This window comes from Ranitomeya imitator, chromosome 7, assembly GCF_032444005.1.
Source record: "Ranitomeya imitator isolate aRanImi1 chromosome 7, aRanImi1.pri, whole genome shotgun sequence".
Lineage (NCBI taxonomy): Eukaryota > Metazoa > Chordata > Amphibia > Anura > Dendrobatidae > Ranitomeya > Ranitomeya imitator.
This window is the reverse complement of record NC_091288.1, coordinates 150,302,736-150,324,048: the sequence shown is the minus strand read 5'-3', so window position 1 is coordinate 150,324,048 and position 21,313 is coordinate 150,302,736.

The following is a 21,313-nucleotide window of genomic DNA, read 5'->3' as shown; positions in this document are numbered from 1 at the left end:
TTTTTTTTTTTTTTTTTTTCCGGTGTTCACTGAAGGGGGTAACTAGTGATATAGTTTTATAGGTGGGATCGTTACGGACGCGGCAAAACTAAATATGTGTACTTTTATTGTTTTTTTTTAATTTAGATAAAGAAATGTATTTATAGGAACAATATATCTTTTTTTTTTAAAATTTTTTTAAAGTTTTTTACACATTGGAATATATATATATTTTTTTACACTATAACATTGCCCCCGGGGGGGGGGGGGGGGCAGGGGGGACATCATGTTATAGTGTAAAATCGCTGATCTTACACTTTGCTGTGCACTGTGTCAGATCAGCGATCTGACGTGCACTTTTCTTATGCTTCCCTGCGCTTGCTCTGGGCAGGCGCAGTGAAGCCACCTCCTTGCAGTACCCAGATGCTGTGGCCATCTTGGATCCGGGCCTACAAGGAGGAGGAGGAGGTAAGAGACCCTCGCAGCAACGCGATCACATCGCGTTGCTGCGGGGGTCTCAGGGAAGCCCGCAGGGAGCCCCCTCCCTGCGCGATGCTTCCCTATACCGCCGGAACACTGCGATCATGTTTGATCGCAGTGTGCAGTGTGCCGGGGGCTAATGTGGCAGGGGCGGTCCGTGACCGCTCCTGGCACATAGTGCCGGATGTCAGCTGCGATAGGCAGCTGACACCAAGCCATGATCGGCCGCGCTCCCCCCGTCAGCGCGGCCAATCGCACTGGACGTACTATTCCATCCTTGGGAATTAGGGCCCACCCCACATGGACGGAATAGTACATCCAATGTCAGAAAGGGGTTAAACCATGCCAAAAGTTAAAAAAAGTGATTAAAAATATGAAAAAAAAATTAAAAAAACCCTAAAAGTTCATATCACCTCCCTTTTGCCCCATCTAATATATAAAGCTGAATGTGTGTGTATGTGTGTATGTATGTGTGTATGTCCGTGATTGGCATCTGCACCGTCGCACCTACAGCCACAGAATTTTGCACAGTCACATGTCTGGACCCCGAGAGCGTCATAGGCTATGTTGTGAGGCGAAATTTTAACCCTGTGCGTTCCAATTCACCAAACAATTTTGCCCCATCTACATAATGGGGAAAAAGTGAAAGGAGGCAAATTGACAGCTGCCAGATATGAACAAGGGGGACTTAAAGAGTGAGAGCGATGGCGCCAAAGAGTATATACCGTACAAAAATGCGCCACACACTACCACGTGCTTGAACACATATACCACCCTCAGCACACATTTCACCACACATACACCAACCTCGCCACATAAAAGTCGAAAAACAAAAGTCGCCGCTCAAAACTCGCCACGCTCAAAACTCGCCACACGCAAAACTCGCCACATGCAAAACTCACCTCATGGAAAACTCGCCACATGCAAAACTTGCACACGCGGAAAAATTGCCACATGCACAAAAGTTGCAACACATGCAAAAGTTGCCTCACACAAAACTTGCACATACTCAAAACGCTCCACACATAAAACTCGCCACGCGCAAAACTCGCCATGCGCAAAACTTGCTGCACACTACTTGCTACACTAACCTGTCACATGCAACTCGACACACAAAAAGTTGCTACATGCATGTCGCCACACAAAACTCATCTCACAAAAGTAACTACATGCTTGTTGCCACATGCAACTCAACACACACAACTTGACACATGAAAGTCGCCCTAAAGCACACACAAGTCTGGTAATATCCTTCAAAAATAAAAATCTGATTAAAAAGCAGACAAACTACAAGAGCAACAAATGTACCATATAGAAAATACGGCAGCTGTCAGTCACATGACCTGTCTATTATGTGTATATGTGAGCTAATATATACTGCCAGTGTGGAGGGATTCCTGTTGGCTGGGGATTTATCAGGCTGCCAATTTAGCTTACAAATACTGAGGTAAAAATACTGACCAAATAATGTGTGAACGAGGTCTAATACAAGAGGAGATGACACACACAGATATATACTATATACAGGAGGAGATGACACACAGGTATATACTATATACAGGAGGAGATGACACACAGGTATATACTATATACAGGAGGAGATGACATACAGATATATACTATATACAGGGGAGATGACACAGGTATATACTATATACAGAGGAGATGACACAGGTATATACTATATACAGGGGAGATGACACAGGTATATACTATATACAGGGGAGATGACACATAGGTATATACAATATACAGGAGGAGATGACATACAACAGGTATATACTATTTACAGGGGAGATGACATACAGGTATATACTATATACAGGAGATGATATACAGGTGTATACTATATATAAGGGAGATGACAAACATGTATATACTGAGGTGAAAATGAGGGGTGTGAGGTGAAAATGAAAAGGTGTGAGTGCAAAATGAGAGGAGTCAGGGAAAATAGTAGAGTGATCGGAAAATGACAGATTTGAGGTCGAAATGACAAGTGTTAAGGGGAATAAGAGGAGTGAGGGGGAAAATGAGAGGTGTAAGGGAGAAAATGAGAGATGTGAGGGGGAAAATGAGAGGCGTGATGGGAAAATAAGAGAAGTGACGTGCCATAACTAACCACAGATATTTACTATGCCCAGGCAACGCCGGGCCCTTCAGCTCGTTCAAAATAAAAGAATAAAAATAAAATGAAACAGACATATTTGGTATCACCGCATTCAGAATCGCCCGATCTATCAATAAAAAAAGGATTAACCTGAGCCTAACCTAAACGGCGTAGCGAGAAAAAAATCAAAACGCCAGATCTACATTTTTTTAGGTCGCTGCGACATTGCATTAAGATGCAACAACGGGTGATCAAAAGATTGTATCTGCACAAAAATGGTATCATTAAAAATGTCAGCTCGGCATGCAAAAAATAAGCCCTCACCCAACTTGAGATCATGATAAATGGAGACGCTATGGGTCTCGGAATATTGTGCTTTTTTTTAGCAAACTTTGGAATTTTGTTTTCACCACTTAAATAAAAAAGAACCTAGACATGCTTGGTCCCTATGAACTCGAAATGACATGGACAATCATAATGGCACGTCAGTTTTAGCATTTAGTGAACCTAGCAAAAAAGCCAAACAAAAACAAGTGTGGGATTTTCTTACAATTTCACCGCACTTGGAATTATTTTCCCGTTTTTGAGTACACGACATGCTAAAACCAATGATGTCATTCAAAAATTCAACTCTTCCCACAAAAAAATAATCCCTCACATGGCCATATTGACAGAAAAATAAAAAAGTTATGGCTCTGGGAACGAGGGGAGAGAAAAACGAAAACGCAAAAATCTCCGGTCATGAAGGGGTTAATTAAATCAAAAGTTGTTTCATTCAAAAATATCTTAATAGGCAAATGCTACATGTTAACATAGGATCACTTCTTTGATATCACCCTTACAATTCTTGCATTCATTGAACTTGTGATTTGGATCATTTCATGGTGAATTTCTAGGTATGATGCAGAACAGACTTCCAAAGCTGCTGTTTTGACTTGAACTGCCTCTGACCCTCATAGATTGTTTGCTTGAGGACACACCAAAGGTTCTCAATAGGATTGAGGTCAGGATAGGATAGTGACCACAACATGAGTTTCTCTCCTTTTAAGCCCATTGTAGCCAAAGAATCAGAATTATTCTTTGCAACATGAGAAGGTACATTGTCATGCATGAAGATGATTTCACTACAGATGGCACAGTTTTTCTTTATAAACCATGAAAGGGGCTTACCAGCTCTTTCCCCATGATTCCAGCCCTAAACTTGACTCCACCACCTTCTAATTGACGTTACAGCATTGATAGGACATGGTTTCTATCCACCACCCATCCACCACTGCATCCATTTGGACCATCCAGGGTTTCACAGCTCTCATCAGTAAACAAGACTATTTTAAAACTAGTCTTCAAATTTGTCTGGGGCCACTGCAACCATTTCTGCTTTTGAGCACTTTTTAGGGCTGGCTTAATAGTAGTTTTATGCTCAACTGCAAGGCTCTGGAGGATCCTATACAATGAGGTTCACGGGAATCCAGAGGCACCAGCAGCTTCAAATATCTATTGCTGCTTTCTAATGATATTTTAGCAGCTGCTCTCTTAATCCAATGAATTTGTCTTCAGAAACCTTCCTTACCAGGCCTTTATCTGCATAAACACCTCTGTGCTCTGTATCAGCCACAAATCCCTTCACACTATGATGATCCCGCTAAAGTTTTCATACCTTGTCCAAGGAATTGCACTATTTCATGCTTTTCTGCAGCAGATAGATCCTTTTTCTTTCCCATATTCCTTGAAACCTATGGCATGCTAAATAATGTGGAATCCTTTCTAAGTAGTTTTACTTTAATTGGGCTCACCCGGCAAACTAATCATCATAGGTACATCCCTTTAATTTGCCCACTGAGATATTTTTTTTTTGCTTAGATTTTTGATCGTTGACAACAGAAGTTTCTTCTCCACACAGGGATTCATTCAGTCTTTTGTCTCCAGCTCTTGCTTTGTTTCTTTGCACTATGCCAATGTGACTATAAGTCCTGCAGCCTTTGGAACTATGCCGCTATGTGAGCAGACTATGGAGCAATCAGTGGGAGCAGGACCGGGGCAAGGTATTTTGGTGCCTTAGGCAGATGAAGTAGACGGCACCCCACCCCGATGAACCCTCCGCACCCAAGTAAAGGAATGCGTCAGAGACTAAGGTAAAGGGAACCCTAAAGTACCCCTCTTTTTTCACCAAAAAAGTACCAGCAAAAGTAAAAAAAAGTGATGTGCTTTTGGTGAGGCTCAAAAGAGTGTGCATTTTCAAAATGAGATATGGAATCAGTCATTGATTCTGAACCTCTTACACAAGATAAAGGCTAAATATCAATATTCATCCCTGCCATTCTATATCTTAAATGTCAGACCCAAGGACAGTCATGGAAACTAATTTGACCTAACTATAATGGAGGCCGTTTGGTTTCAAATAAAGTGTCCAGAATTGGCATTTTTAACTAAGCAAAAACCATTATAGATCAAGGGATATGGATACATATGATTGTTTTTAACACATTTAGCTCCGAAGGTGGTTTGCACATTAATGACAGGCCAATTTTTACAATTCTGACCAGTGTCACTTTATGAGGTAATAACTCTAAAATGCTTTAACCGATCCTGGTGATTCGAAGATTATTTTTTCATGACATATTGTACTTCATGATAGTGGTAACATTTGTGTGATATGACTTGCGATTATTTGTGAAAAAATGGAAATTTGGCGAAAATTTTGAAAATTTCTCAATTTTCAAACTTTGAATTTTCCAGCAATTTCTCATTTACAATAAAATTTACAAAACCATTCTTTTTAGGGACCACTTCACATTTGAAGTCCCTTTGAGGGGTCTATATGATAGAAGACACCCAAAAGTGACACTGTGTAATTTCTCCTGAGCATGCTGATACGTTGAGCTGTAAATATTAAAAAAAAGCAAATTTTCCCCACAGATATGTTTTAGGCACAAAATATTGCATTTTCATAAGGTCAACAGGAGAATTTGCACCATACAATTTGTTGTGCAATTTCTCCTGAGTATGGGCACTCGGAAGGGCTCGGAAGGAAAGGAGCGTCATATGACTTTTTGAATGTAAAATATCCTGGAATCATTAGCGGACATCATGTCCTATTTGGAGGGCTCTTGATATGCCTAAACAGTGGAAACCCCCACAAGTGACCACATTTTGGAAACCAAACCCATTAAGGAATGTGTTTAGATGCATGGTGAGCACCTTGAACCCCCAGGTGTTTCAAAGAAGTGTATAATGTTGAACCGTGAAAATAAGAAAAAAATCACATTTTCCCGACAAATATGTTATTTTGGCCCCAAATTTTCCATTTTTATAAGGATAACAGGAAAAATTGCACCATACAATTTGTTGTGCAATTTCTCCTGAGTACACCGATACTCCATATGTGGGAGAATACTACTTTTGAGGCACAGTGCAAAGCTCAGAACGAAAGAGGCGCCATATTGGAGTTTAGATTTTGCTGGAATGGTTTGAGAGTGCCATGTCACATTAGCAGAGCCCCTGAGGTGCCAGAACAGAAACCCCTTATATGTGAACTCATGGAATTTTACACCACTGAGCGGTGAAGAAAGAATAAATTACATTTTTACCACTAAAATGTTTTAGCCCCAGATTTTCCATTTTCAAAAAAGAAGTAGGCACCAAAATGTGTCCCACAATTTCTACCGAATGTGGCAATACCCCATATGTGGCTGTACAGTACTATTTAGCCATATGAAGAGACTCGGGAGGAACGGAGTGCTATATGCCTCCTGTAGAGCAGATTTTACTAGAATAGTTGGCGGACTCCATATACAGAGCCCCCAATTGCTAGAAGAGCAGAATCCCCCCCAAAAAAAATTACCCCATTTTGGAAACTATACCCCTTGAGAATTTATCTACAGGTGTAGTGATGATTTTGACTCCATGGGTATTTTCCAGAAGCAAGCAGCAATGAATATTGACGAGTGAAAATTATAAACTGCCATTGTAGTGAACAGTATGCTGTAGTGACCAGTATGTTGTAGTCATCAGAACGCTATAACCAGCTCGAACTTCTGGAGACATGCACCCGTAACTTAGGCGTTTCTCATTGCTTCAAAAATGCCAAACATGTGGACACTGTATGTGGTTTAGGTACACTGTGAGGCTTAGAAGGTAGGGGGCATTTGGATTTCAAAGTGTTAATAGATGACAGACCTGAGTGGGAGCTTACTTTTTTTGTGGATTGAGTTGAAACTTTTATTGGGGACATTTTACATCACGTTTGGGATCACATTTATCAAGCACTATACTCTGACCACTTACTTTGGGCGTTCCATATAAATCTCTGAGTGACGTGATTCAGACGAAACCACTGAGGGATCCGTTTACTATAATGAGGCAGCAGATACTCTGGACTCCATCTGGCCTCTGTTCAGCGGTGTCTTTCTTTTTAGAAGTGCACAAAACTGTGGCCGATGGCACTATTATGCAATCCTAAAAAGACGGAAACCGCCGGATCACAGGTCAGACTGCATCCACAGAGCCTCCATTTGCCTCATTATAGGGAATCTTCTACCAGAGGTTCTGTCTGAATCACATATTTCAGAGATTTGCATGGAAATCCCGATGAAAGCGCTCAGCGCAGAGCACAGGATAAATGTGCGCCGAGCCTTATTGCAGTCTTTGGGAGGCAGAATGAAAAAATAAACAGCAGGTGAAGAATTGGATTTATTATTTATTAGTTCCATGTCTTGTAAAATTGTGTGTGGTAAAATTGATAAGGCAGCTTTATTCTTCAGGTCAGTACAATTACAGCGATACCTCATTTATATATTTTTTATGTTTTACCACTTTTACACAAAAACTATTTTCTAGAAAAATAGTATTATTTTTGCATCGCTTTATTCTGCGAGCTATACATTTTTTAGTTTTCTGCTGATGGAGCTGTATGGCAGCTTGTTTTTTGCGGGACAAGATAATGTTTTCATCGGTACCATATTTATTTATATCCGTCTTTTTTATTGGGGTTATTCAGCGGTGCTCCTGCTAGTACCGGCCGCTAGCAACAAGGCACGGGAGCGCCGCTGAATAACCCCAGACCGCAAGGTTCCCAGACTCTCTTTGACTATATACCCAACTGTGCATTCAGCCTCTGTGGATTCCCCAGGGCTTCCTATACTCATATATGTGCCCTTTCTATCTTCTGCACCACGGATAAAGTAATATTATGATTAAGACCCAGGATGGGTCAAAACGTCATTATTTTGATCACTTTCCTATTTTTTGTGCTTTGTGCTCCCAATTTCTGTTTTGTAATAAATTGAACACTTTATCTGAAACTCATTAAGAGAGTGTACGGTGAATTTTGAATTCTTTTGTATGCTTCTTTACGCAGCCATCCTGACAAGTTCTACCAGTATTGTCAGATGAGCATGCCAACATTTGACCTTCTTCTTGAGACTGTGAGACTGGGATCACATTCAAGGACACCGAGATGCGCAAGTGTATTTCCGCAGAGGAGCGCCTTTTACTTACATTACGGTATGTACTCATCCTCTATGTTGCTTTGGTTTTTTTGTTGTTTTTTTTGGGGGGGGGCGGTTACTTAAATACACTGTGCCCTTCCTTTTGTTTTAAAGGTTTGTTCCCTTTTTTAAAATGTAATTTGTTCATTACATTTTGCATTTCACATTCCCTGCTATTTGTAATTTAGATCTGTTCCATAGCCATTTGAGACACTTGTTGAGCTAGGGCTTAGTTTGCACTGTCCATAACTTTTATGATGTCCTAAACTGTAGTGTTAACATGATGCATGGATATGTCTTTTAATCTTTTTTTTTTAACCAGGGTCTACTATGGAAGCGGTGCCTTATGTGATGGTTTCTGATGAGGACTTTCAATTGAACAGTAATATCATGAGGCCCTATCCACGTAGAGCCCTGGACCATCAACTCAGAATCTTTAATTTTCACATATCCCGCGCACAACGATTGGTGGAGTGTGCATTTGGCAGTCTCAGTGCCAAATGACGGGTCCCTCAGTCAGCCATTCAACTTAGTGAAGGAAATGTGAATGAGGTTATTAAAGCGTGTGTGATACTTTACAACTTCACCAGAATCCATGACTCCACATCAACTGATGGTGATGATGGTGTGGGTGGAAATAATGGCTACTACACATGTACATCATCCACATTGTCAGCCCACTGGACTTAAAGTGTGTGATGTGTTTACTACTTATTTTATTTCACCAGAGGGATGTACTTGATGGCAAGACAATGCATTGTCTATGTTGTATTTTTTTCTAATTTTGTTAACAATAAAGTTATGTTAATGTTTGAAATGTGTGATATTTTGGCCTAATAATGTTCTAATAGTGATATTAAACACATCATCTATCTAGTTGTTACAGCAAAAAAAACACATTTACTTAAATTTTTTTACTGAAAATATGTTTGGTAAACACAAAAATACTATATTTTAAGCATATGGCATATTTGGCCACTATTACAGGGCCTACATCAACTTTAAAAGAAAGCAAAATGTTTAGTCCTGATGACACTTTGGTTCACAAATTATGGTATGTAGGTCGAGGTCATGGCGGGAGGACAGCATGAGTGCTTTGGGTACTTTGTGGGCCAACCTGATTGTGACCCTGAGAGGTGGCTGAGGTTGGATTATAGACCAAGGAAGGAACCTGTTGTGGAGCATGGTACTGGGCACTTTGGTAAGGATTTCCATAATCCTGTGTATTGCCGTGGCCCATTTATGGATATCCCCCAAAATGGCCATGTCGAGCATACCCATGTTGTGACCACTGTCCTACAGTGGTTATGTTCAAGTGGCCTTATTGGGAAGATGCAGCTGGATCTGGCAATTGCACATGTTGTGGGTGGTGTTGGTTTGGGGCTTGATATGGCTGTGGTGGTGGCATCCGTGTGGGAAGTGGTTCAGCGACTGATAGTGCCTTTTCATCCTGGATTCCAGGCATTTGATGTTCGTTTGCGCTGGACATCTGCCACCTTTCTAGGTACCAAAACACCAGATTTGGATTATTTGCTGGGGTACATGCATCAATTAAAATTTGTATGGCACCTCTGGCCCGCAGCCTCACAGAGAATTGGGCACAGATAGTGTGCAAGACTCAGTGAATATGCCTCCTCACCGTTATCGTTCACAGTGCGTGAAAGGTAATCCAAAACCCAAGTGTCCACTTAGCACCTGCTACTGGTGGTGGTAAGCTCCCTCCTGTGCCAGCAATGGCATGGGATGGCTGCAGCCTGGGGTGAAGTATCAAGAGGTACTGTTGGACTACTACTGTAGCTTCAATCCTCGTCTTTTTGATTGGCCTCCCATTCTGCAGAAGGCCCTGCTGGTGGTGGAGGTTGGTTTGTTGATGATGCTGCCGAAAATGGTCCAGCCACTTCTTCAGCTTCACCAACAGGGTCGACGTTGACCTCGGAGTCCGAAGTAGTTTTAGGTTAGGTTGGATTTGGTTGTAGGTTAGGTTGGAGTCTGTTCTTATTTTTAGCACAAAGATAAAAAATAAAAAAATAAGATTGGTAAGATTGGGCAGTAAGGCCATTTGTAAAATGTGGTGTCAGGCATGCACTTTCGGACGTAGATCCATAATGGGAGCCAGAAAATTGAATCGGTCATAATGTTAGGTGTTGTGTTCCCGCTGCTGCACAGGGGGAATCTCAAACCATCTCCGCTGCTATCTCCCATTCTCCTCCAGCCGCAGTGGATCTTACTCAGCAGAGATGTTTGTCCCAGCGTCTGGCTCAGGCTGATACTGTGCGGCTGGTTACTGCTGTCCTTCCAGGCTCAGCCATTGTAACCAGTACTGATCAGCGGCGCTCAGTCCTGCTTTTCTTCTTCTGAGCATGCCCAAGGGACGACCTCTCATTGGAGGTCGGGGGTCACATGCTCAGGTCCTGTAGCAGCTCTTATTGGACTACTTCGAAGGTCCTTGGAGAGCTTCCGCTATAAAAGGTTTGCATGGCCGCACAGCCATGTGCTAGTATAAACTTATTAACGTGTGTCTGTGGATGTATGCCTGTCGATGGATGAAAGCTCCGAATCATTCCCATCCCAAGTGTTGACTGTTCGCAAATGGTGGAAGCCATGCGCTAGTATAATCTTATTAACGTGTGTGGATTTATGCCTGTCGATGGATGAAAGCTCCGAATCATTCCCATCCTACGTGTTGTTGACTGTTCGTGAATGGTGGAAGCTACCTAGTGCCTGACAATGCTATTCCGCATAGCTAGCACACGATACAGCGTCTGATAGCAGTGACCGCCAGTGCGGCGCCATGCGCCAATAGAGCGCTTTCCTGGCCCAAGTCTGGGTGGTTACTGGCGCCCGCCAGAGTGGCACTGCGCGCACTCTTGTGCATTAAATTGTTATTTCTATTAATCTCTGACATCCCAGTAGCGGTGTCGAGCGCAAGAGGTCTAGAAAAACTCTTTCCCTGAATCCTGGGACAGAGTTCAGTGACTCTTTGCTTGCGCTCTATTTGCGGTACCGCGGCCCTGTGATGCAACAGGGTTCGCTTCCTTCATACCAGGTGAAGCTAACCCGTGTGTGTATCCACATTATGCCTCCATATAGTCTGTCATTACTCAGCAGGTTCCATCTCTGTACAGTGGATCCCGGGCTGCGAACGCACCTTATATTATCCTTCTAATTATTTGGTGCGTTCTGCTTTCTTTTTATTGAGCGCTCAGCACCACTCCTGGCCCACTGCTGGCGCTCACGGCGGTACTGGTCATGGCAGCTGCGCCACCATCTAGTGACATCAGACATTGCAAAGTAACACAATAAATGTTTTAAATTTTGATCAAAGTGTTTGCATTGCCAAATGTAGGTTACAGTGTAATGTGGCATGCTACTTGGCAACTGTAAAGTGTAAAATAGGCAGGATATTAAAAACAACATCACATATGATGATACTATGTTCATTTGTTGCTTCAATTTTAATTTGTTTATTTTGTGGTTTTGTATGATTGTACTTACTAATTTCCTGCTGCACCTCACGAGGTCTTTCCTCCTAATTGGTGAACATTTGACTGCATATTCGCTTTCATTCTGCATCCTTTCGTTCACGGTCCGAATAATGTACGTCACGTTGGTCCCAAATTTCTGGCCTCTCCTACACCAGAACTATCAATATTTCCACGTTAATGTGTCTTGCCATGTTGCTGGGCTCCGCGGAGGCGTGTTCCGGGCTTTTTGTAGAGGTTGCCAGAAAAATTTGCACCCCAAATCTTCCTGATAATGGATGAGGCAATTTCCTGTCACCTGGAAAGTGCTTGCATATTTCTCACAAGTCACACTGATGGTCCGTGTGGTGTCCGATTTTTTTCTCACACCCATAGACTTGCATTGGCGAGACTTGGCCGATACACACGTAAAATCGCAGCATGCTGCGAATTCACTCGCACGCTGAATATGCCCAAGAAAAAAAAAACGTGATGTGAGCTGCCCCATAGATTAACAGTGGTCCGAGTGCTATGTGATGTTTTCTCGCTTAGCACTCGTCCATATTCAACGCTAGTGTGACTCCGGCTTTATGGTCATGCTCACGCATTCAATATTTTACCTCAGAATTTGAAAGCCAAAACCAGTAGTGGGTGATAAATGTAGAAATGCTCCCCATGCTTCTATTATACTTTTCCTCTGATTGTTTGACTCCTTATTTTGGCTTACAAATACTGATGTAAAATACTGACCAAATACTGAATGTGTGAATGTAGACTAAAGAGTATATCCAGGGCTTTCTGAAAATAAAAAATGTGCCTCAGCACTAACAGGCAGGTAGTTGCTATTTTAACCAAAAATTAAGAAGAAAAATAAGTACCCAGGCAAAGATATATAGCTACATTCAAGTAGACACTACAACAAGAAAAACTACTTGAGAAAAAAAATTATGCAAAATATGAACTATCATAATTTCATTCCATATAACAAATTTGGATTTTATTAAATAGGAACACCAAACAGGACAAAAATAAATTAAAACATATGACAAAACATACTAAATGGGAAAGACATATTAAAAACGAGGGGGAATGGGTCAACACTTACGGCACTACTAGTATTGACCATATACACCAGTGCATACTATAGATTGGAAACCGATACATGAACATCCAAGTGAATAGTATAAAGATTATGTATAGTATACATTTACCTGATAAGTATATTTAATACAGTACAATATAAAAAAAGTAATTTGATAATAATTCAGGTATATTTGTTGATTACACAGTTCCACTCAGAAACTCATGCAGCATATTTAATCAATGATAATCACAACTCTCCATGTATTTCATCAAGGGTAGACTAAAGTGCACAGTGCAATGTAAATTCAAAGTGTATTGTAAGAAATATACATGATAAAGCAGTAGTACTAACTGGAACTCATGCCGCATGTGTCGAAACTGCCACCCCACACTCCAAATCAGAACCAGTTCCCACCCGGCGGTGATCACAATGACGTCATAATCTGTCTCTACTCAAAAAGGCTCAGGGCACATGGACGGATTATTATGTCTGATGTCAGAAAGGGGTTAAAGAAGCACTCCTATCAAAATTGTTATTCTCTTAGACCTCATGCACATTCAGTATTTGGTGAGTTTTTTTTATCCCAGTATTTGTAATCCAAAACCAGGAGTGGGTTATAAATGCAGAAGGGGTGCACATGTTTCTATGATGCTTTGTCTCTGACCATTCCACTCCTGGTTTTGGCTTACAGGGGGCTTACATTAAAAGCACCACTCCAGCAGTGCAATAAAAACAATGCTAGAGTGGTGCTTTAAATATCCTCAAGCCATAGGAAGGGTCTTTTGATAAAAAATATTGTAAAGAAAGAAAAAATATTCAGATATCTATGAAATAAATGAGAATAATAATATATACATAAAATACCAGATTTGCTTTGACAGTTAATAAAGAATAAGAAACTAAGAGGATTAATTGTACTTAGGTCTCTAGCTACCTTGGATGTTAGCCATATAATGTAGTTTGGTAATTTGGTTCACATTTTTGTGTTAGACATATCGTTCATCATATCCATGCTGGTATATGTTACCATTACTGTAACATATACACGAGCTGTCTGAGCATGTTTAGATGTGCTGCTGATCAAGGAAAGAATAGCAAAGTACATAATATCGCAGCTAACGTTTACACAATCCAAATCTTTAATGCAGCAGTGTATGTGCCCAGAATTATAAAGAGGATTTATAGGTATCACCTTTGGCACACATACTATATATACCAGTTATTGGAGTTAACTATTCAAAACAAAATTGCAAATGTACTCACCAAATTTTAAAAGTGTAGAAAAAAAAGTGTTTTTCTTGAAGCAGTCATGGTCTCCAGGTATTATAAAGTTAAATTAATAAGAAGGCCAAAAAATAGCAACATTTGTCACAAATCTATTTGTAAAATGCATAGATTGTATTTTCTGACTTTTAGACAAAAGAACAGTACATTTAAAGAATCAATCCCATCAAAATATTTAACCTCTTAAAATATTGCAGTCGTCATATTATACAGCACTGTGTACTTACAATTGCTCATTTTGCCTTTCTACACAGATAATTCTCTTTTCCAATAGGTCTTTGACATCACATGATCAAAAACTGACTAGCTCAATCCTTCTAAGCTCTATGAACAAACAGGTGGTCAATTTCTCTGTATGAGCCATAAGTCACTGCAAAAGTCTTTGGCAAAGTGAGAAGAGAGCAGCTGGGTTAGAAGCTGAAAATGGAAAGAGACTTCCTGTTTCTACACAGAGCAGACAAAATAAAAGATTTAGATGGGTAGAAAAACAAAAGGAGCAATAGTACGCACACAGTGCTATATAATACGGTGATTTCAATATATTAATAAAAGGAGTTCACTACTCTTTCTTTTTTGTACGACTGACATTAAAAATGCTTTTCCTAAGATATGTGGGATTTTGTTTTTTATACAGCTTTTTGTTTAAGAAAAATATTATAAATAGGGATGAGCGAACAGTGAAATATTCAGATTTGGGAAAATCGGCACAAATAATTTTTAATATCCTTTTAAAAAAATGTAAAGGTAAAAATGCTAAGAAACGTTTTTTTCCTTCATAATTACATGTATATAATGCTAAAAAAGATATCTTTTTAGCATATGTGCACACGGAGCGTTTTGGCTTTAGTTTTTCCTTTAACATTTGTGAGGCCTCTCACTCCTACATTTGGGAGGTCCCTCCCTCATGCAAAATAGTTAACAAGATAGTGGAATACATATTCCCCTTCCCTTTACAATGTCCATTTGAATTTTGAGCTTTGCCCCTCAGCACCACCATGTTCACTACCATGTCATTATGTGGCCCTCGCTTGGAATTTGCAGAGTGCCAGCAGGTGCCGTGAAACCTGAGTTTGGTAAGTGCCCTCAGGTGGCCCTGTATCATACATTTGGGAGGTCCCTCCCTCATGCCAAGTAATTAGGAAGATAGTGGAATACATATTCCCTATCACTTTACAATGCTATGTCAAATATGCCCATTTGAATTTTGGACTTCGTCCACCATAACCACCACCACCATGTCCACCACCATCTCATTATGCAGCCCTCGCTTCACATTTTGAGAGGGCCAGCAGGTGCTGGAAACCTGTGTTTTGTAAGCTCAACAGTTCATTTTTGCCAACGGATCCAAATGGAACAACTGTTATAGTGAGTGAATCCACTTTAAGGTGAATATAATACAGGAGTTGGGGGAGCTGGATGATCAATGTCAGGAAATTGAATTCTACCAAACACCAAAAGCATTAGAATTAAATTCTGTATACAGTGTATGCAAGCGAGGGCCTGTATTGTCAGTCTGTGAGGCCTGAAACCCATGTCAGGAATATGTACAAGCCTTCCTTGGAGGCAGCCTCCTCACGGGAAAGAGACAGGAGTGCCATTGACCAATCTGCACAAGCCTAAGGCCTTCTTCTGGAGACTACACAACCAAGCAGAATGTATCTTTTGCATGGTTTTGAGCAACAATGTAGTAATTACAGGATATGCCCCAGAGAGTGTCGAGGTCTGTAGAGCGTATTACTCGGGTGACAGTTAGTGTTAAAAGGTTCAGGTAATGGCCAAAGCATGGCAATTACCATGTTCCAATATGTGTAAGCCTGTGGCCTGAACTGGTCTGTGGTGCGTATTTTACCAGTCTTAGAAGTGCTTAAAGGGCCACTGTCACCCCCTCCAGCCGTTATAAACTAAAAGAGCCACCTTGTGCAGCAATAATGCTGCATTCTAACAAGGTGGCTCTTTTAGTTTTTGGTTCATGTATTTCCAAAATAAAGCATTTTGAAACTTATCCAAAATACCTGTCTTTACCCAAGGAGGCAGGTCCTCACTGCCCAGCTTGAACCGCTACTCTGCCATCACTCAAATCTTCAGGGGCTTTTGGCGCCTCCCTGGATAATGACAGGTATTTTGGATAAGTTTCAAAACGCTTTATTTTGGGAATACATGAACCAAAAACTAAAAGAGCCACCTTGTTAGAATGCAGCATTACTGCTACACAAGGTGGCTCTTTTAGTTTATAATGGCTGGACGGGGGTGACAGTGGCCCTTTAACCCTGCTGTACTGTTCGGGTCAATATGACCCGAAATGATTTTTGAGACCCTGTAGATTTTTTTTATATGATGATTTGAAACTAGTGGTATCTTGACTTCTCCTCATTTGTGGAGCTCTATATATATATTTTTTGTTTACTTTTTGCTACACGCTGATTGTTACACTTGTACTGTTCGGGTCAATATGACCCGATAGCATTTTATACTGTTCTACAGGTCTCTGATTATTTCTGACGGCAAAAGTTATGTTTTTTTATGTGTACTTCATCTCAAAATGGTGGTGGTTTCACTGTTCTTATCGGTAAACAAGTAATTATCTAGTATTATCCATTTGCTGTTTGTGAGAGAGGAGACTGGTTGTCTATCATTCAAAGGCTGGGGGTTTCACTGTCATCAGTAATCAAGCATTTATTTAGTCAAATGCATTTTCAGTTTGTGAGAGAAGACACTGTTGTCTTATAAATTGGACACCAGTCATTTGACTTACACCCTGAAGCTAAGTCCTGTGAAAGAGACACTGGAATCTGTGAGAGAGAGAGAGCACTGAGCTGTGAATACACATCTTTACAGGTATTCTTTTTTTCAAAACTTGGATAAAAATGTTTCTAAAATGTCTATTGACTGACACTGTGAATACATATCTTTACAACTATTCTTTCTTTTCCAAACTTAGGTAATTCTAATGAGCACAATGCACCATGACAATGCCGTAAGTGATAGAGAAGACAGAAAGCCTGACATGATTTTGGATTATAATGCCACAAAGGGAGCAGTTGATACTTTAGACCAAGCAATATCAACATATACATGCAAACGCAAAACCAATCGGTGGCCAATGATTTTATTTTATAACATACTGGATGTTTCTGCATGCAATGCATTTGTCTTATGGAGAGAAATAGACCCCGATTGGAACCAGAATAAGCTGCATAAAAGAAGATTATTTTCTTGAGAAAAAAGTTGAAGTTTTTATGATTTTTCATTTGTTGATTTATAAATATTGTTTTCAAAAAGTTAAATTTCATGTTTTAGTAATAGTAATGTAAAGCTTATTTGTTATTTGTGTGCAGGATGCCATCAAAGATAATTGTAAAAAGCCTGTGTAACCTTTTTATGAAAAAAATTTTTTTATTAAGTTTAAATTTAAAATTTTTCATTTGTTTATGATCAACCATGTTCACATACAGTATAATAATGAAAAAAATTTAAATAAAACAGACTAGCTAAGAATCAAGAATTAATAGGTCAAGTCATATTGACCCGGGAACAGTACAAGTGTATAGCAAATGCAAACAGAACAGCAGGGTTAAAATATACAGAAACTGGCCAATTCCCCACTGTTAGGTCTCGAGTTCCCACTTCTGCACAGGGGGAATCTCGGGCCGTCTCCGCTGCGGTCTCCCATTCCTATCCAGCCGCAGTGGAGTCTGCTCAGCAGGGACGTCGGTCCCAGTGTCTTGCTCGGTCTCGCTCTGTACAGAGAGTTACTGCTGCTTCTTCAGCTCCTGCCATTAAAGTCAGTGCTGGTCAGCAGCGAGCGGACTTCTCTGGGACTAAGTCCTTATTTGCGCACACTAAGCATGCCCAGGGCAAGATCTCCCGTTGGAGATCGAGGGTCATGTGCTCAGGATCTGCAGCGCATTCCATTGGTCCTCTTGGCAGGTCTTGGAAGGGCAAAGTTTCTGTGGCCACTTCCTGTCCTGCAACTATATAAACTGCGCATGACCGCACGGCCATGCGCTAGTGTACAATTATTATGTGTGTGTGTAGATGGATGTATGTCGATGGATGAAAGCTCCTAAATATCCCTCCCTAGAGTTGTTGATTGCTCGCGGATGATGGTAGCTCTCTAGCGACCGACTATCCATCTGTATGTTACACACATCACAGCTTCCTTTAGCTGTGCCTGCCAGTACGGCGCCGTGCGCTTGCCTTGCGCTTTCCATACCCAAGCCTTGGTGGTTAGTGGCGTCCGTCAGTGCGGCATCGCACGCACTCTTGTGCTCTTATATTACTGCTAAGGTTCTTTTCACACCCAGTTGCAGTGTTGTGCCAGCAAGGGTCTAATCGGACTTCAATACCTTTTGGGGTTAAGTTTGCTGACTACTTGCTCGCGCTCTATGTGCGGTACCGCGGTCCTGTGACTTAACAGGATCGCTTTCTTCACGTTGGGTGAGGTTTAACCCACGTGTTTATACTTTTAGTACCGCCATATAGTCTGTCATTTACTAGCAGCGGGTTTCGCCTGCACGGTGGACCCCGGACTGCGAACGCATCTATATCATCTTTCTTGGTGCGTTCCGCTAGTCCTAACATTACACTAGCGCAGGGTCTGGCTAGTGATGACAGACAAACAGCAATCCCTCCGGTATATCCAGCAGCTGGAGGGTAGGTTGGCGGCTCTCGAGAGCGCAACCTCAGCTGTGGATGTTACCGCAGTTGCTGTACAGGCTGCCAGCGTGGCTGCAGCAACTTTGTCCATTGCCACCCCTGTTCCGACATTTTCTCGCCTCCCGCTGCCAGAAAATTTTTCTGGTGATAGCAAATTTTGTAGGGGATTTGTGAGTCAGTGCTCTATTCATCTTGAGCTCCTGGCTGCACGCTTCCCCACAGAGCGGGCTAAGGTGGGATTTATTGTATCTCTATTGTCGGACAGGGCGTTGGAATGGGCTACGCCGCTGTGGGAGCGTGGCGATCATGTGATGCAGAGTGCTCCGCTGTTTTTAAGCACTCTGAAACAGGTCTTTTTAGGACCTCAAGTCACCCATGATACTGCGCTTCAACTGCTGGCATTAACTCAGGGTGAGTCCTTGGTCAGTCATTTTGCCGTCCAATTCCGCACTTTAGCATCTGAGCTGGAATGGTCGGATAAAGCTCTTATCCCCATATTTTGGAGGGGCTTGGCTGATCACGTAAAGGACGCTCTGGCCACTAGGGAGATTCCTGCCACACTGGAGGAGTTAATAACAGTCTCTACTCGAATTGATCTCCGTTTTAACGAGCGGAGGTTAGAGCGAGCCCAGTGTAGGCAGAGGTTTCGGCTGGCTCCTACTTTCGCCAAACCTCTGGAATCTCCGGTCCTGGTTCCTGAGTCACATGAGGCCAGAGAAGTGTCACAAGCGGGATCTAAGTCCCGGACCGCTTGTGCACTCAGGGTCTGTCATGTTTGCTAGCAGTCAGGACATCTAGCCACCAGATGTCCTCAGCGGTCGAGGAAACGTCAGGGTCTAGTGGTCGTAGGTGGAGGTACACTAGACACGGCGACGTTTGCCTCTAAATTGTCCTTTAAGGGGACAATTACTATAGGCTCATTCTCCCACTCGATAGAGCTCTGCGTGGATTCTGGGGCGGAGGGCAATTTTATGTCTTCTGCCTTCGCCCAACGTCACGCAATACCCCTGGTTATGCTAGCTCAACCTGTAACAGTACGAGTGGTGAATGGGTCGACACTGCCCTCACAGATAACACACCAGACCATCCCTTTTACTCTGTCCATGTCGCCATCTCATCAGGAGATTATTTCTCTGCTCGTCATTCCAGAAGGAATTGATGAGGTCCTGTTGGGAATACCTTGGCTACGGTACCACTCTCCTCATATCGAGTGGTCCTCAGGCAGAATTCTGGGATGGGGTGAATCTTGTGGGGGTAGGTGTCAGAGGGAGTGCGTTCAGGTTGCTACAACAGAGGTACCCGCAGATCTATCCTCTCTCCCCAAGCAGTATTGGTCTTATGCAGACGTGTTCTCCAAAAAGGCGGCGGAGACCCTTCCGCCCCATCGCCCCTATGACTGTCCTATTGACCTCTTGCCTGGTGCTGAGCCTCCCTGGGGTAGAGTCTATCCGCTATCTCTCCCGGAGACGGAGGCAATGTCACAGTACATCCAGGAAAATCTGGCAAGAGGGTTCATCAGGAAGTCAGTGTCACCTGCTGGGGCAGGATTCTTCTTCGTGCAGAAAAAGAATGGGGAATTGCGTCCATGCATAGACTACAGGGGTCTTAACGCCATCACCATTAAGAATAAATACCCTTTGCCTTTGATATCCGAGCTATTCGATAGGCTTCGGGGAGCAAGGGTATTTACTAAATTAGATCTGCGGGGTGCTTACAACCTGATTCGCATCCGTGAGGGGGACGAATGGAAGACGGCGTTTAACACCAGGGATGGGCACTATGAATATCTGGTGATGCCCTTCGGGCTCTGTAATGCCCCAGCCGTTTTCCAAGACTTTGTGAACGACATCTTCCGGGATATGCTCACCACCTCGGTCGTAGTCTATCTGGATGATATTCTCATCTACTCTCCAGATATTGACTCCCACCGGAGAGATGTTAGCAAAGTCTTCGACCTCCTACGGGCAAACTCCCTCTATGCCAAGTTGGAGAAGTGTATGTTTGAGCAGGAGTCCTTACCTTTCCTAGGCTACATCATCTCAGCCCAGGGATTGGCTATGGATCCTGCCAAACTACAGGCTGTGATGGACTGGCAGGAACCCCATTCTCTTAAAGCGGTGCAGCGCTTTATGGGATTCATCAATTATTATCGCCAGTTCATCCCGCACTTCTCAACTTTGGTAGCTCCCTTGGTTGCCCTCACCAAGAAGGGGGCGAATCCCAAATTGTGGTCTGAGGAGGTCTCCAAGGCCTTTATCTCTATAAAGTCACACTTCGCTAGCGCTCCCATTCTACGTCGCCCCGATGTTGATAAGCCATTTATCATGGAGGTGGATGCCTCTTCTGTTGGTGCTGGAGCAGTCCTCTTCCAAAAGGATGCTCAAGGTCGGAAGCATCCTTGCTTCTTTTTCTCCAAGACCTTCGCACGAGCAGAGAGGAATTATTCCATCGGGGACAGGGAGTTGCTAGCCATGAAGTTGGCTTTCTCGGAGTGGAGACATCTCTTGGAGGGAGCACGTTTTCCCTTCCAAGTCTTCACAGACCATAAAAATTTGGTGTACCTGCAGACAGCTCAGCGGTTGAATTCTCGCCAGGCCAGATGGTCCTTGTTCTTCTCCCGGTTTCATTTCACCCTCCATTTCCTTTCTGGGGAGAAGAACATTCGGGCCGACGCTCTCTCTCGCTCCGTTGTGTCATCTGCGGAGGAGGAGGAGGAGCCTCGGCTTATTGTCCCCACCGAGAGCTTGAGAACTGTGGCTCCGGTTTCGCTGGAGTC